The sequence below is a fragment of the Etheostoma spectabile genome, chromosome 20, assembly GCF_008692095.1.
Source record: "Etheostoma spectabile isolate EspeVRDwgs_2016 chromosome 20, UIUC_Espe_1.0, whole genome shotgun sequence".
Lineage (NCBI taxonomy): Eukaryota > Metazoa > Chordata > Actinopteri > Perciformes > Percidae > Etheostoma > Etheostoma spectabile.
In genome coordinates this window covers 17,208,772-17,222,024 of record NC_045752.1, presented here as the reverse complement: position 1 = coordinate 17,222,024, position 13,253 = coordinate 17,208,772, and the positions used below count along the sequence as shown (strand labels likewise).

Genomic DNA, 13,253 nt, shown 5'->3' with positions numbered 1-13,253 from the left:
ACACCTGTGAGGTGGATGGATTATCACTATTTAGACAGATTTGTGAACAATACTTGAGAGAAATAAGCCTTCAAAGTTCAGCTCATGAAAAATGGGGCCAAAAAAAAGAGTTGCGTTTATAGTTTTGTTCAGTGTACATATGTTGCATGTTACATTTCCACCATTTAGAAACAAAAGCCCACTTAATTCTTCCTTTCAGTTTTCACGGTTGCCTCTGCTTTTTCTTCTCCTCCGAGAAAACACGAAAGCGTTGCATTGTGGGATACAGGAGTAAAATATAGGGCACATAAAATCATCTGTGCATCTGGGTATTTCATAGTGGACTATATAGAAAAATGAAATTTACTGCGGAGAATTCGAACACCACTACAAAATGGCCAACACACTATATAGTGCACCATTTCCATGATAGGGAACGGTTTCTAACACAGCTTATATAAATTGGTTAGTTTAGTCACAGATTTCCATAAAAGTCGGTATGCATAGCCCCAGCATTGTGGCAGAACATACTATTACTCAAGTGGTCGGGTCGTGCATCATGAGTTTCTGAGCTCTAGTAGAGCTATGGAGCAGTTTATGTGTGGGTCCCTATTTTGGTTGTGTCATGCGTGCACACAAGGATGCGCATGTTGTGTATGCGGGTGTTGCCATCCTCAATCCTGCCAATGGTTTCACACTGATCTACAGTCTGAGGTTATTCACAGAGAAAGGCAGCATTGGCAGGCAAGATTCAAAATGTCAATTATAATGGCTTTGCAAATATTTTTTCAGGATGGAAATGTATTCAACACGCTTGTTAGACTTCAAGAATACACAAAAGGTGTGTGTCATATTTAATGTAAACATAACTTTCGTACACAGGAAAACTTTACAAGGCATATTTAAATGTATATCTTAATAATAACATGTAAAGATGTCACTGCATCCTCTGACCTAGTCTCCCTACCCACCCCTCCACTCCTGCCCCCAGGGATTTTAAGTCTCTTTTGGTAATTTAATATTTAGCATTTATTTATTCTCTGGTATGATTCATTTGGGCTATGTATTGTTGTATGTTGTTTTTTAATGTTGAATGCCTGACCACAAACAAAATCCCTCACGGGAAAAATAAAATTCTTTTGATTTGATTTGAGATATTGAACATCTGTATTAGGAAAAAAAAAGTTTTTCAGCTGTTGTGCTTTATTAAAATCTGGATACTGTTATCATGCTAAAATCTATATTGGTCACACTCTTTGTGAAATTACACAGTTGCGTTCATCTGCTTTTTATATCTAACTCTGTACCCCTGCAAGGGATCTTGTATACAGTATCTGAATTGTTAAAATGCATTTTTACCTAAATTTAGCTCTTTGTAGATGCAGCAAATAGAAGCACAATCAATCTGTAATGGGGGCGTACACTGACATGTCATGCTGTCTTGGGAACATTTTCAGCTTCATGGGAGTTTTTTATTACGCTAAATGCTGTAAAATAACACATTTTGTTTTCACTTAATTTCCCTCTCACACTCCCACTTGGGTTAATTGCACTGTATGTAAGGATTATGTTAACATCGACTGAATTACAGACTGATAAAGAATGATCTGAAATCACTGCCTGGGTCTAATGATGCAGAATAATTAAGCTCAACAGCTTAATATTATTGTATAAGTGCTGCTCAACCCAAAAGGTGACCACTTAGAAGACAAACTTTTAATTGCATCACAACCAGCATCACTGTGGGAGAGATCTCAGAAGGTTTGAGACATAGTGACCCAATGTGTCAGAGACATAAAGACTAAACACTGACATTATACAACATATAACCACCTACTCGATTTGCATGAAAGCTCAGATATTACACATCTATTGGTGAAATACAAATTTAGTACAACATTCATAGTAAATAAAGAAAACAAATGACTACAACATTGCAGTACTGTACACATCTTTCAGAGGCCATCTTTCATGAGGAATGATTAATAATGACATAAACAACAAGGCGCTTAGCCATTTTTAAAACTTAATTAAAAATAATTGTGATCCGCAACGAACTACTCATAAATGTTGAGAAAATCATCTGGAAATATAGTTCCCCCCCTGTTCCAGTAATCAAACAGAATAGAACAGAACAAGCCACTGGTCTTTTTTTAGAATGTGACAGAGTGACTGCTGACAAAGCTTTTCATGTTTTATTGATCAAAGGAGCTATTGATAGACAGATGCGTTTTTCTCCATCTAATTAACAGATGACATATATTGTACTGCTAGACAACTCCAATCCCACATCATGCAAATGTGGAGCAACTTCTCATTTGCCTCATCAGAGCATCATACCCTACTCTATATTCATGTCTCTCTAGGGCTCTTTCCTGTGTTATTGTGCTTCAGCATCTTGTTATTGCCATCAGCAGCTGGTTTGCAGCAGAATGTTATCAACAAACATCAGTGTTTCATCAAAGAGAACGAAAGCTATTCGTTCAGTCATATTTCCCTGACTGAAAGCATTGTGAATATGTAATTGAATATTTGATGTGTGTTTTCAAGACAGATGTGACACTGACAGAGCAGCACCTCGGCACGTCATTTGCAGGCCAGTTTGTTTTAGACACTGACCAGGAACATAATGCAATCTGTAGTTTAGCCTATTGATACTGACTTGACCAACTGTTGCTTTCAGGAAACGTCAGAATGCCCAGAATACTGTCTGGTGTTTGTTAGCAAAAAAACATCTTTTGTGTGTCACACACAGAGCTCAGCAAAGACAACATAATTACCAGGTACTACAATCAGGGGTAGAGCCATTATAGCTAACAGCTTGAAACTTTTCATTGTTTCTCCTGCTGTCATTGAATTCTGTACCTGCTGTACGGTACTGTATGCAGTTTGATTGGCTCCGGAGTCTCCATGTGTGTTTGAGTGCAGAGTTCAGTGTTAGAAAGTACAAAGGATTCTTTGATCTTACGTCCCTTTTCTGTTGAAAGACTAGTGTACGTTCTACATCTTGTTGTTAGACATTAGAAAATAAAGTGTGTACCACAGGAGGGCTTTAAGCATTGACATATTTAATGCCTAGACTAAGGTTGTGACATGCAAAGGTTGTTCATCTACATAAAGCAGTCACACTGACCCGCTCCATTCACCCTGTGTGTGGTTACAAATCACTTGTATTGGGTTATGAGTACTGTTATTTTTAGAGCATAAATTCAGATAGAAAATGTAGTTGTCAAATATTCAAAACAAAAAATATTTAAGTTAAATAGTGATTTTTGGATCTCAAAATACAAATAAAGTAAAGTTACTCTACTTAAAAAATCAATCAGACAGCTACAGCTGATTCAGAACGCTGCTGCTCGAGTCCTCACTAAGACCAAGAGACTGGATCACATCACTCCAGTTCTGAAGTCTTTACACTGGCTTCCAGTGCCTCAAAGAATTGATTTAAAAGTACTCTTGCTAGTTTATAAATCACTAAACGGTTTAGGTCCAAAATACATTTCTGATCTGCTACTACACTATGACCCCCCCCAGACCTCTAGGTCATCTGGAAACGGTCTACTTTCTGTCCCCAGAGTCAGAACTAAACAGGGTGAAGCAGCTTTCAGTTTATATGCTCCTCATATCTGGAAAAAACTCCCAGAAACCTGGAGATCCGCTGCTACTCTCAGTTCTTTTAAATCAAGGCTGAAGACCTTTCTTTGATGCTGCCTTTCTTTAAAGACTGCTCATTTCTTTAAATTTCTTATGCTGCACTGTAACTTTATTCTTGTGTTTTATGTGTCCTAATGTTTTATTTTTTTTTAACTGTCTATTCATGTGTTTTATTAGTTTTTAATGCTTATGATCTTTAACTGTTTGTATTGTGTTTTATCTGTTTAACTGATTTGTTGTAAAGCACTTGAATTGCCCGGTTGCTGAAATGTGCTATACAAATAAAGCTGCCTTGCCTTGCCTTGCCTTACTTAGGTTGGTAAAATTCAGCCATTGAAATTAAAGCTTTAGTGCGTGAGTTTTTTTTTTTTATTCAAGCCATTGGCTAATGAGTTGATAAAAAAGTTAATAAAGACTATCAACTTTACAATACTCTCTATGTATTTCTGATCATGGCTCTGTTTAGAAATTGGTCTCGTCCGGCGTCTTCACACTCAGAAACTCAATTAAAGATAAATACCTCTTCTGAGGAGTCCAACATTTTTTTTTTAATCCTTCGTGTCCTCCTTGACTATGTAGCAACTGTGTGGAGGAGGGATGGGGGTGAAGTGCAATCACGTAAGGTTTGTGTCAGTTGGATGCACCGACAAAATTGTTGTCATTGCTTAGAATTCCTCATGTGGGCAACATACACTACGCACTATAGCTTTAATGTATGAGCCTGATTGGAATGAATCAGACCTCTGTTCTATCAGGTTACATTATGCCATACTCTATGATTCAAGCAAGATAAAATTTGTGTATGCTCGCCTGAACCTCTATCTGAATTTGTAAACCTGAAAGATAATGTATCTATATTGCCCAACTTGAAAATAACCTGCTAAATATTTTAAAGAGGAGAATTCAAACCACATACATTTGGGTGGATGCTTTTCAAAGTAAAGTATTCCAATGACATATATTTTGTGGTATTTCATTTCAACATTAGGAATTTAATAGTGCACACATTTTGCAAATACATATACATGAATTGAATACATCAACATAAACTCCAAATTTAACCTTTTTCGCTTCCATTTGGTTGAGAGTTTGAGGTTTTAATCACTGTTGGGCATGGTTACCAGTTCAACAAACCACGCCCATCAGTAATGTCAAAGTGCACTGGACACACCCTGAGGACACTTACATCACTGCAGAGAGTTGAAAACTTCAAACCCTGGAAGTCCCTAAAAACAGGATTTCCAGTTGATATTAAGTTGCTTGTTGGCTAGCCAGGGGAATAATTTTAACCTGTTTTAAACTGTGTTGAATGAGGCATTTTCAGTGTTTTCCATATGTCAGCGTCAAAATGTGTCAACTTCCCTCATCATCTGTGATTAAACCTGACAGGAAGCAGAGGCTGGTGGCTGGCTGTCACACTAAAGCACTTAGCAGCTGAGATTAGGCCACAGGCATTGGCACCTTTACTTACAAGTTAGCATCATTACTACATCTACATTTACAGTGAATGATCTCCTATGCCAGGATCAGACTACACAAATTCAGTCCGATTTTGACCCAACAGACACGTTGCCGACAAGCGTTCAAAGTCATGCTCTTGTAGTGTGACATAATCAAAGATCAGCAATCAATGTCTGGGACGTCACGACCCCGACACAAAAAGTCCAGCATGTAACAGTTGTTTGTCTTTTTCCTCCTAATGTGACATGTTCTACAACGTGTTCCTTGACATTGCCCAATAGGAAGAGAAAGTGCTCCCTGCCTCTCTGGCGCACATGTGTAAACATGGCCAAAAAGGAGAGACGCTACGGCTGCTGTCTGGTGGAGGGACGATGCACACAGTGCCCATATAGGCTTTTCTTCACAACAGGGATCGCCCCGCTTCCCAGCATTGGACGCTAGTGGGCTATCAGGGTTATCAGGCTGCTCGAAAAAGTCCATAAAGACTCTTCAGCTGATCCAGAATGCTGCAACACGTGTTCTGACAGGAACGCTAGTGGGCTAGCTACTAGCGTGCAATGCTAGTTATCTATTTCTCTTCACTTTGACAAGCAAAGAAAACAGGCTACACCCTCCTACAACCACGATGGCTGCACCTGATTGGACAAACTCCCAGATTTCAAAACAGACCATGCAGTTGCTGAATCTGTTTGTATTTTAGACCTACAACGGTCAGTTTAAAGGTCCCATGGCGTGATAATATCACTTCATGAGGTTTTATTTAACGTTAATATACGTTCCCCCAGCATGCCTATGTCCCCCCAAGTAGATAGAAATGGTGATAGGTGTAAACTGAGCCCTGGGTATCCTGCTCTGTTTTTGAGAAAATTAAAGCTCAGATGGGCGATCTGAAATCTTGCTCCTTATGAGGTCATAAGGGGCAAGGTTACCTCCTCTTTCTCTGCTTCGCCCTCCAAGAGAATTTGTCCTGCACATGAGAAAGAGAGAGACATCATGCCCCCCCCCTTCTTCCTCAATAGCTACACAGATATGGCACGTCCTAAGGAAAGCTCATTGTGGGACTGGCTCTAGTGGCTGTAATTCTGCACCAAGGCTGAATTTCGGGAAAGAGACTTCAGATATGGTATTAGGGGACCACTAAGGTCTATATAAAAGCATCCAAAAAGCACCATGTCATGTCACGACAGCATGCAATAATCGGTCTGGGGGCTGGCCGGTGTCATACTTGTAGTGTTGCCACTCTTCTGTACATGACACAGCAAGATCTTTGGCAATATGTCTGTCTAGTCTGACATATTGACATAGTGAAAGACAAAAAAAGAAAAAGTGTAGTCTGATCCTGGCGTTGCTCAACCTCTTGACCTTCATTTGACCTTTTATTTATTTCCATAAAGGGACAATATATGAGCCTTGGGTTAATATGCTTTTCATGTTGATTAAACTGTCTTTATGACAAATGTACTGGCTTTTTGTGTGAAGGCTGTTAACCCGTCCAATTGATTTGAACATAGCATGTTTTTATCTAATAGTCAAGTGATGCTTCTAAGGTTCCAAAATCAGACAAGGAATTCACTAAATATAAACTGTAAAATGCAACCGAACCGAACAGTTACAAAACAGTGTAACGGTAATGGGGTTGTTTAAAAAATTGCATATGCTATTTACATGCAATCTTCACCCAGTGGTTATTTGCCAGAAGAAAAAAAGAAGTGTGTGTGTGTGTGTGTGTGTGTGTGTGTGTGTGTGTGTGTGTGTGTGTGTGTGTGTGTGTGTGTGTGTGTGTACTATGCGTGGTGATAATAAGAAAGAGGCAGTACCATGTATTTATACGCTATGGGCTGACCTTTTAAAATGCCATCCTTTGTTGATAAGGGCTGACCCTCGACCATAGTGTCACCGCTGCAATACTACCTACGTAGGTGGATTGTCCTTCTCCTGAGGCGAATGCACTTGAAGCTTTTCTAAGAACTTCTTGAGTAATTGTTTTACCAGAAAAGGCCAGAAATATTGTAGGTAAATAAATGTTGCACGCATTGTGAGTGGAGAAATGGTGTAAAACTAATCCACTGTCATTTGATCTTTTGCATGCGAATGAATATCGCTTTGTGTAAACAGGAAAGATAATGCACAGCGGCTTTGCATGGCTGTGTGATGGGACGTAAAATTATGTCATATTAAGCTTGTTCTGGAAGTGTATTTTGGAATGTAATCCAGCTAGTTTACCAACCTGCATGCATAAGCAAGTGCATTACAACCTGACAGGGGACAAACATGTGCTTCAGGCCCAGGCTCTTTATGTAAGCCTCATTCCAAAAGAGATTTTATAACAACAAAGATTTTGGAATATAAAATGTGTTATTACCCTTGCATACGAAATGCATAACTTGTCATGAGCTAAAATATTCCATCTTGTGTTCGGCACTGGAGGGCTGAACATCCCCAGTCAATTACTGTATGTGGCTTTATCATATATCTTGCATGTAAATGAGACTATAAATACCCTGACTCATCTCCTAGATGTATCTCCCTGTTAGGGTATTAAACAGTGTGCTGTGACACACTATAGGTCTCTAACTGTCTTGCAGATGTTCGTAATATCATAATCACATGACGTGCAAACTTTACTGTCATGCAAGGTCAGAACTTCTGTCCCCACGGCTGGACTGGGATAATAAACAGAAGTCCAGGCCAACCCCCACACATTCACAATAGCCTAAGTATGCTGTAACTTTTTTCAGTTTACGTTTATGATGGCCGTTGTAAGGTCTCATAAGTTGTTTTAGCAATTTTTGGATTGAAAATATAACCCTTTTTTACCACTCAAGAATTGATAAAGAAAATTGTCATAAATCCCTCCAAAATACCTCAGTTAGACATCAAGACCTTAAGGAACACCATGTTAAAATCAATGCTTTGATTTTTAATGAAACACCTTTGACATATGGAGATTTCAAGAATTGCTTTTTTTTTGCAATGGATGGCAAGCACTTTTTTTGCTCTTTGTTGTTCAATTTCCCAGAAACCCTTTTATTGTCAATAATGTCCTCCTATGAAATGGCTACAATGGGGACTAACAGTTAGCCATAGTCCAACTAGTGTATATTGACGATGTTGAATATCCTGAATTGTTGAGTTGCCGCCGGGGGTTGTAATTGTTTTCAATGGAAGTGAAGCACTTTGCTTACTGCTACTGCGTTTCTGAGTGCCTGGCGTTTTTTTGCAGTAGCGCCCTAAATGCCTCAAGTTAAAAATCTTCAACTCAGAGTCGAATAAAACACGCCATTTAGCTTCACAGCTAAATAATGATTGGTTGAGGACGGGGGATTCAGTGGTTGCCTACTGTAGCAAGAATAATAAAAATACAAAACTGGTCTGATCGGGGCAGTGAGCCTCACGCATTGCAACCTGCAAACACGCTCTGCCTGATCGCGACCTAAGTGGATGACACAATGTTAGCGTGTGCGCTGGGGTGTGAATTTGAGACAAATCGAGAGAGAAAGAAAAGGAAACTCTGTGTTGCAGTGTTTCTTTGGTAACTTTGCTAAAGATTGCTCTAAAACATATTTCTTCTTCCTTGCAAATTCAGTTTTGTTCTCATCCAACTAGTTCATGTCATGTTTGCACCATTGGGTTTAGCCAGGATGCAGGATGTGCTCTCACAGTGATGTATTGAACTATGGGAATTACTACTGTGTAAAACCCCAGTACACTAATGTCTGCACACACTGTACTGTTTGTGTGAAGTCCTCTTTTACATCAGGCCCAATAGTATAAGGTGACTTTGGAGAGCGCTGCTTCTTTGAAGACATCATTCATTAGCACTGAAAAGGGACAGCGCAGGTGCAACAGCGCAGGTGCAACCGCCCAGCGCTCGGATCAAAACATCGCCAACAGCAGGGCAAAGGAACGTGCCCAGCATTTCCTCTGACGTTGAGTCTTTGAGGAGCCTCATTTGCAGCTCAGGTGTCATGTGCAAATCCCTCCAGAAAGATTATGGTATGCTCGGCAACCTGTCATGTTATCATGACAGGTCTGTTTGCAGGGAAAGATTAGATCTGATTTGAAAGGACAGTACAGCAGCTCTGCTCCAGATCCAGGTGGAAATAATTGGTAAGAAAGAGTATATGTGTAGGCTGTGCAGAGAGTTGTGAAAGACAAGACAAAGTCAATGGAAACTCTCAGGACTTATGGATTTCCTCACCCCTTAAATCTTGGCTTGTGCAAGGAAAACACTGACTAATAAGGGCCTTATGACTCATTCTTTGAACTTTCTATCTTGAGTTAAAGTTAAAGAGGCAGTGACTCCACAGATTTTACATGTCAAAGTCAATTTAGTAGTCATGGTTAGTACAACTCAGACTGGGGAGACAGATGTCTGATGTTTTCTGTGGTTCTGGAGGAGATTTGTCAAGTTTCATCACCCGGGTACTTGGGGGACTTAGAACAGAAAGTCTTTATTTCAAATGTGGGTGTTTGGAGAAATTTCAACCACTAAGTTGCATTATGGGAAGTGTAGGGTCTGTTTTTTTTGGAGCTTGACCCATCTTATGGGATACATGTCCTTATATCTCTACCTCTGCTGCCTTTTTGCCATATTTGGCCTGGCTAGCAGCGGGGATTGGCAGCATAGGTCAGCCAGTGCACCACTTTTGTCAAGACTGAAATATATCTCAACATTTTCAAGATGGATTGCTGTGAAACTTAGTGCAGACATCTGTTGTACCTTAGAATGCATCCTACTGACTTTGGTGAACCCCTTATTAAACCTCCAGCTTCATGATGAGGTTGTAATTTGTGATTTTGAGTGACATGTCTTAACAACTGTAGGATGGATTGCCATCAAATTTCTTCTTATCAGGATGAAGTGTATAACTTTGATCTATTAACTTTTTATCTAGCACAATCAAGATGGTTAACATTGTAAAAATGATCAATGCTAAACATGTTAGCATTGTCATTGTGAGCATGTTAGCATGGTGACAGTACATCCTCACAGAGTCGCTAGCATAACTGTGGGTAACTCATAGTCTTAGTCTCTTTTCTTATTTGTATCTGTCTTTCACCCCAACTTTAGAAGGGCAGTGCTAAATCATTGGGCTACTGCGCCTACTGTAGACATTTGTGTTTGCACACACATCTGTATTTGGTTTACATGTATTTTATTGGCATGTATAAATGTAATTCATAGTGTCTTAGCGACTCCTGATGTTCTCATACTACTCTATTCCTGTAAACCCTGACAGAAGGGACGTTGGCTGTGTGATCTTGTTCATAATTAACAGACTGTAAACACTGAATGCACTGTGCTAAAACACTGAATTTAAACAATGTATTGGTCTGCTACAGTATATCCGCCTTGATTGACCCCTTAAAGAGTCTATAAATGTCAGGGTGCATTCTTGATTAATAACTCTGACGTAACTTGTTTCGAAGAAATTGTTCCGAGACCACACCGCTTAATTAATTTCCTTTTAGGCACTCAGTAGCTCACGTCTTATTTGAACTATTTGACATTCATGAGCATGCACACTGCTTGTTTTACATTAAGAAACTGACAGCCACAGCAGGGGTATGGCAGTAGTTTTGGTGTGAAATTAAAACAGATGAATTTATGTATCATAACGTTTATGTGGACGATCCTTGATTTCCATATTCATCATCTTCAAGCTTTCTTCTCCGTGGTTTCTTATCTCTGCATGTAACACCAGGCTTTAAATCTGCATTGAAAACAACCTGAGCAGAAATGCAAGATGCCGAAGAGTGAAAAAGAAAGCGTGTCCACATGCAGTTAGAGAAACGCTTCAACACCGTTTCACTCTGTTACATCAACCATAATCTAGAATGACACCTGTTTGATGACCTATGCCACACGCAACAGCAGTGTTTCAATTATACAGCGTGAAATTGTAACCGTCTGAATTCTGGTTGAACTTTTACAACTTCATGCCTGTTTGCACTCAAACAATGTTAAGCCCACCATATGCAAGGAGGTTTGGGCACTCGGGCTGCTGTAGGTGGAGCCGCTGCTTGCAGGCTCTGGAATCTTGTTAAGCATATTGTGTTGTCAAAGCAGAGGTGTACTTGGCAACGGCTAACCGCTCCAACCATGGAAGTCAGGAAATCTCTGTGGCTTAGTAACACCCCACATTGCAGAAAGAGCTTGTCAATGGGATTTTGGGAGGATATTCTGCAGCTTGTCACAGAAGCAAAAATCCCATGACATAACAACTGAAATGGTTTGTTAGAGTGAACAGTTTCTTCTAGTTTATATCCACAATGTTCCACTTCCGGGATTGCCCCGTTGCCGCCGGAAATTCCACCAGATTTCACTCTTTTCGGCTGTTACCTTCTGCCTTATTGTGTTGGAATTTTAAACTCTGTTGGATTTATGAAGACTTTGGTTAACTGCTACACCGTGGCTCTGCCCGGTGCTTAGCCCTGCCCATGATGATTGTGGTTAGTTTAGAGGAATGCCAATAAACCAGAGCAGGTTATTCTCCCATCCCTTAATTTTGTGTGGACTAGCCAGACCCTCCTCCGCAGCTCTGTGAAGGAAGGTCTGGCAAAGCGAGACTGAGTTTCTTCTAATTTTTAGATTTCAACCCCAACCATATTCTGATTTGGTAAAAATTTGATGAGCCTGACATAGGAAGGGGAGCCAAATTAAAATGGTTGCTGAACCCCATGTTGTCTGATCTAATCAGCCGACAAAAAAACTAACTGGGTTGTCCTATTTCAGTTTGTGAGTTTGTAGACATGATGTGTCCTCTTTAAATAAGCTCTGGAAGTATGGGCTGGTTTTTAATGGAGAAAGTGCAAACAGACTTTTTGAGGGATCAAGCAATCTGCTTTTTCGTTATGCTAGACCACTGTGACACAGTGCTTATTATCCAGTACCACACTGGCACATTTAATTTGCTGTCTCTTTGTCCATTGCCATAGGACTGCAGAATCTTCTCTGTCAGGCAGTTGGACTGTCTGAATTTGGCAATGACAGACGCCTGGCAGATGCAGAGCTTAAAAAGAAGAAAGATCTATTATTCTGTAAAGACCATTAATTGCATTTAGACTTCAAAATTGCTTTTTTTGAATGCACCTTGGCTGGCAAAGCCTGGAGCCAGAACACACCGTTTTCACCAAAACAAAAACATTATGAAACCTTGTTGTGTCTACCATTCTCTCTCTGTGTGCTTTTCATCTTCTCCAATTAGGATGGGAAGCAGCTGTGGGTTTTGGGAGGACATGTGTTCTGACATGGTCACGGAATTTTAACGAGATGTACTAAGGCTGTATTATTAGACACCAGCTATGTCATCCTGTCATAAAACTATTTAACATGAAACCTTGTCTGAAAACATCATTGATTTAAATCCGTGTCTGTCTGAACCTGATGTCCTTTTCTTTATATTCTCCCCACACTAGGAAGTAAGTGCTCCCTCCTGCACTCTAAGGTGCGATTTGAATGTTTGATGTTTTGATTAAACTTTGGTCATGGCCAGCCATGTGCTCCTGGTAACAGATACATGACTGGCCAAATCAAAAAAAGGTCAATATTTTACTCAATATGGCATGTCTTTTTCTATTTAAGGCCTTGAAATTGCAAAGACTCACAGTTTGTTTGGCAGAAAATCATCAACATCCAAAATCGTTATTGAAATGCTACTGAATTTCCCCCTGGGGAATTATGAGAGTCAATCTTCTTTCCTATGATGTCAAGAGTTCATACAACTCTGTTATTATGATATGAACAACCATGGCCCATAAGTTCCTTTCACTAACATGTCCTACTGTGCATCTATCTTCTTTAGGTGGTTTAGGAGATTTCAAAAGAGACAAATGTGACAACTATCAAGAAGCGGTGTTGTAGGAATCGGACCCCACCTTCTAGACATGAATCACTATGTGTTTGGATTCCTGACCTGACCTAACATCTGATCCTGTTACTGTGAGTACCAGAACATAAAGTGATCAAATTCCCTTACTTGTAAATGAAACATGTTGTATTTGACACCGCATCTACCATTTATAAGAACATTACTGGAGGAGTATAAAGTGTTTTGGCCCAATGGCACTCATCCGTCTGTGTGTTTACATGCAATATCAGGGTTACAGTCAGCGTTCAGCTCAACCCGATTTCTTAAATGTCATGTTTCTGAGAA

The 13,253-nt window shown here is 39.8% G+C and overlaps 1 protein-coding gene across 2 annotated transcripts in view; it reads left to right on the top strand.

Annotated features, from left to right (window-relative positions):
• The window catches only part of LOC116670241 (leucine-rich repeat and fibronectin type-III domain-containing protein 2), a 127,316-nt gene that overhangs the window by 61,565 nt on the left and 52,498 nt on the right, over window positions 1–13,253 (top strand). For both annotated transcript variants that reach the window (XM_032500666.1, XM_032500665.1), the window contains exon 3: window positions 12,903–13,039. The gene's annotated coding sequence lies outside the window, so the exon portion shown is untranslated. The remainder of the gene's footprint in view (window positions 1–12,902; window positions 13,040–13,253) is intronic.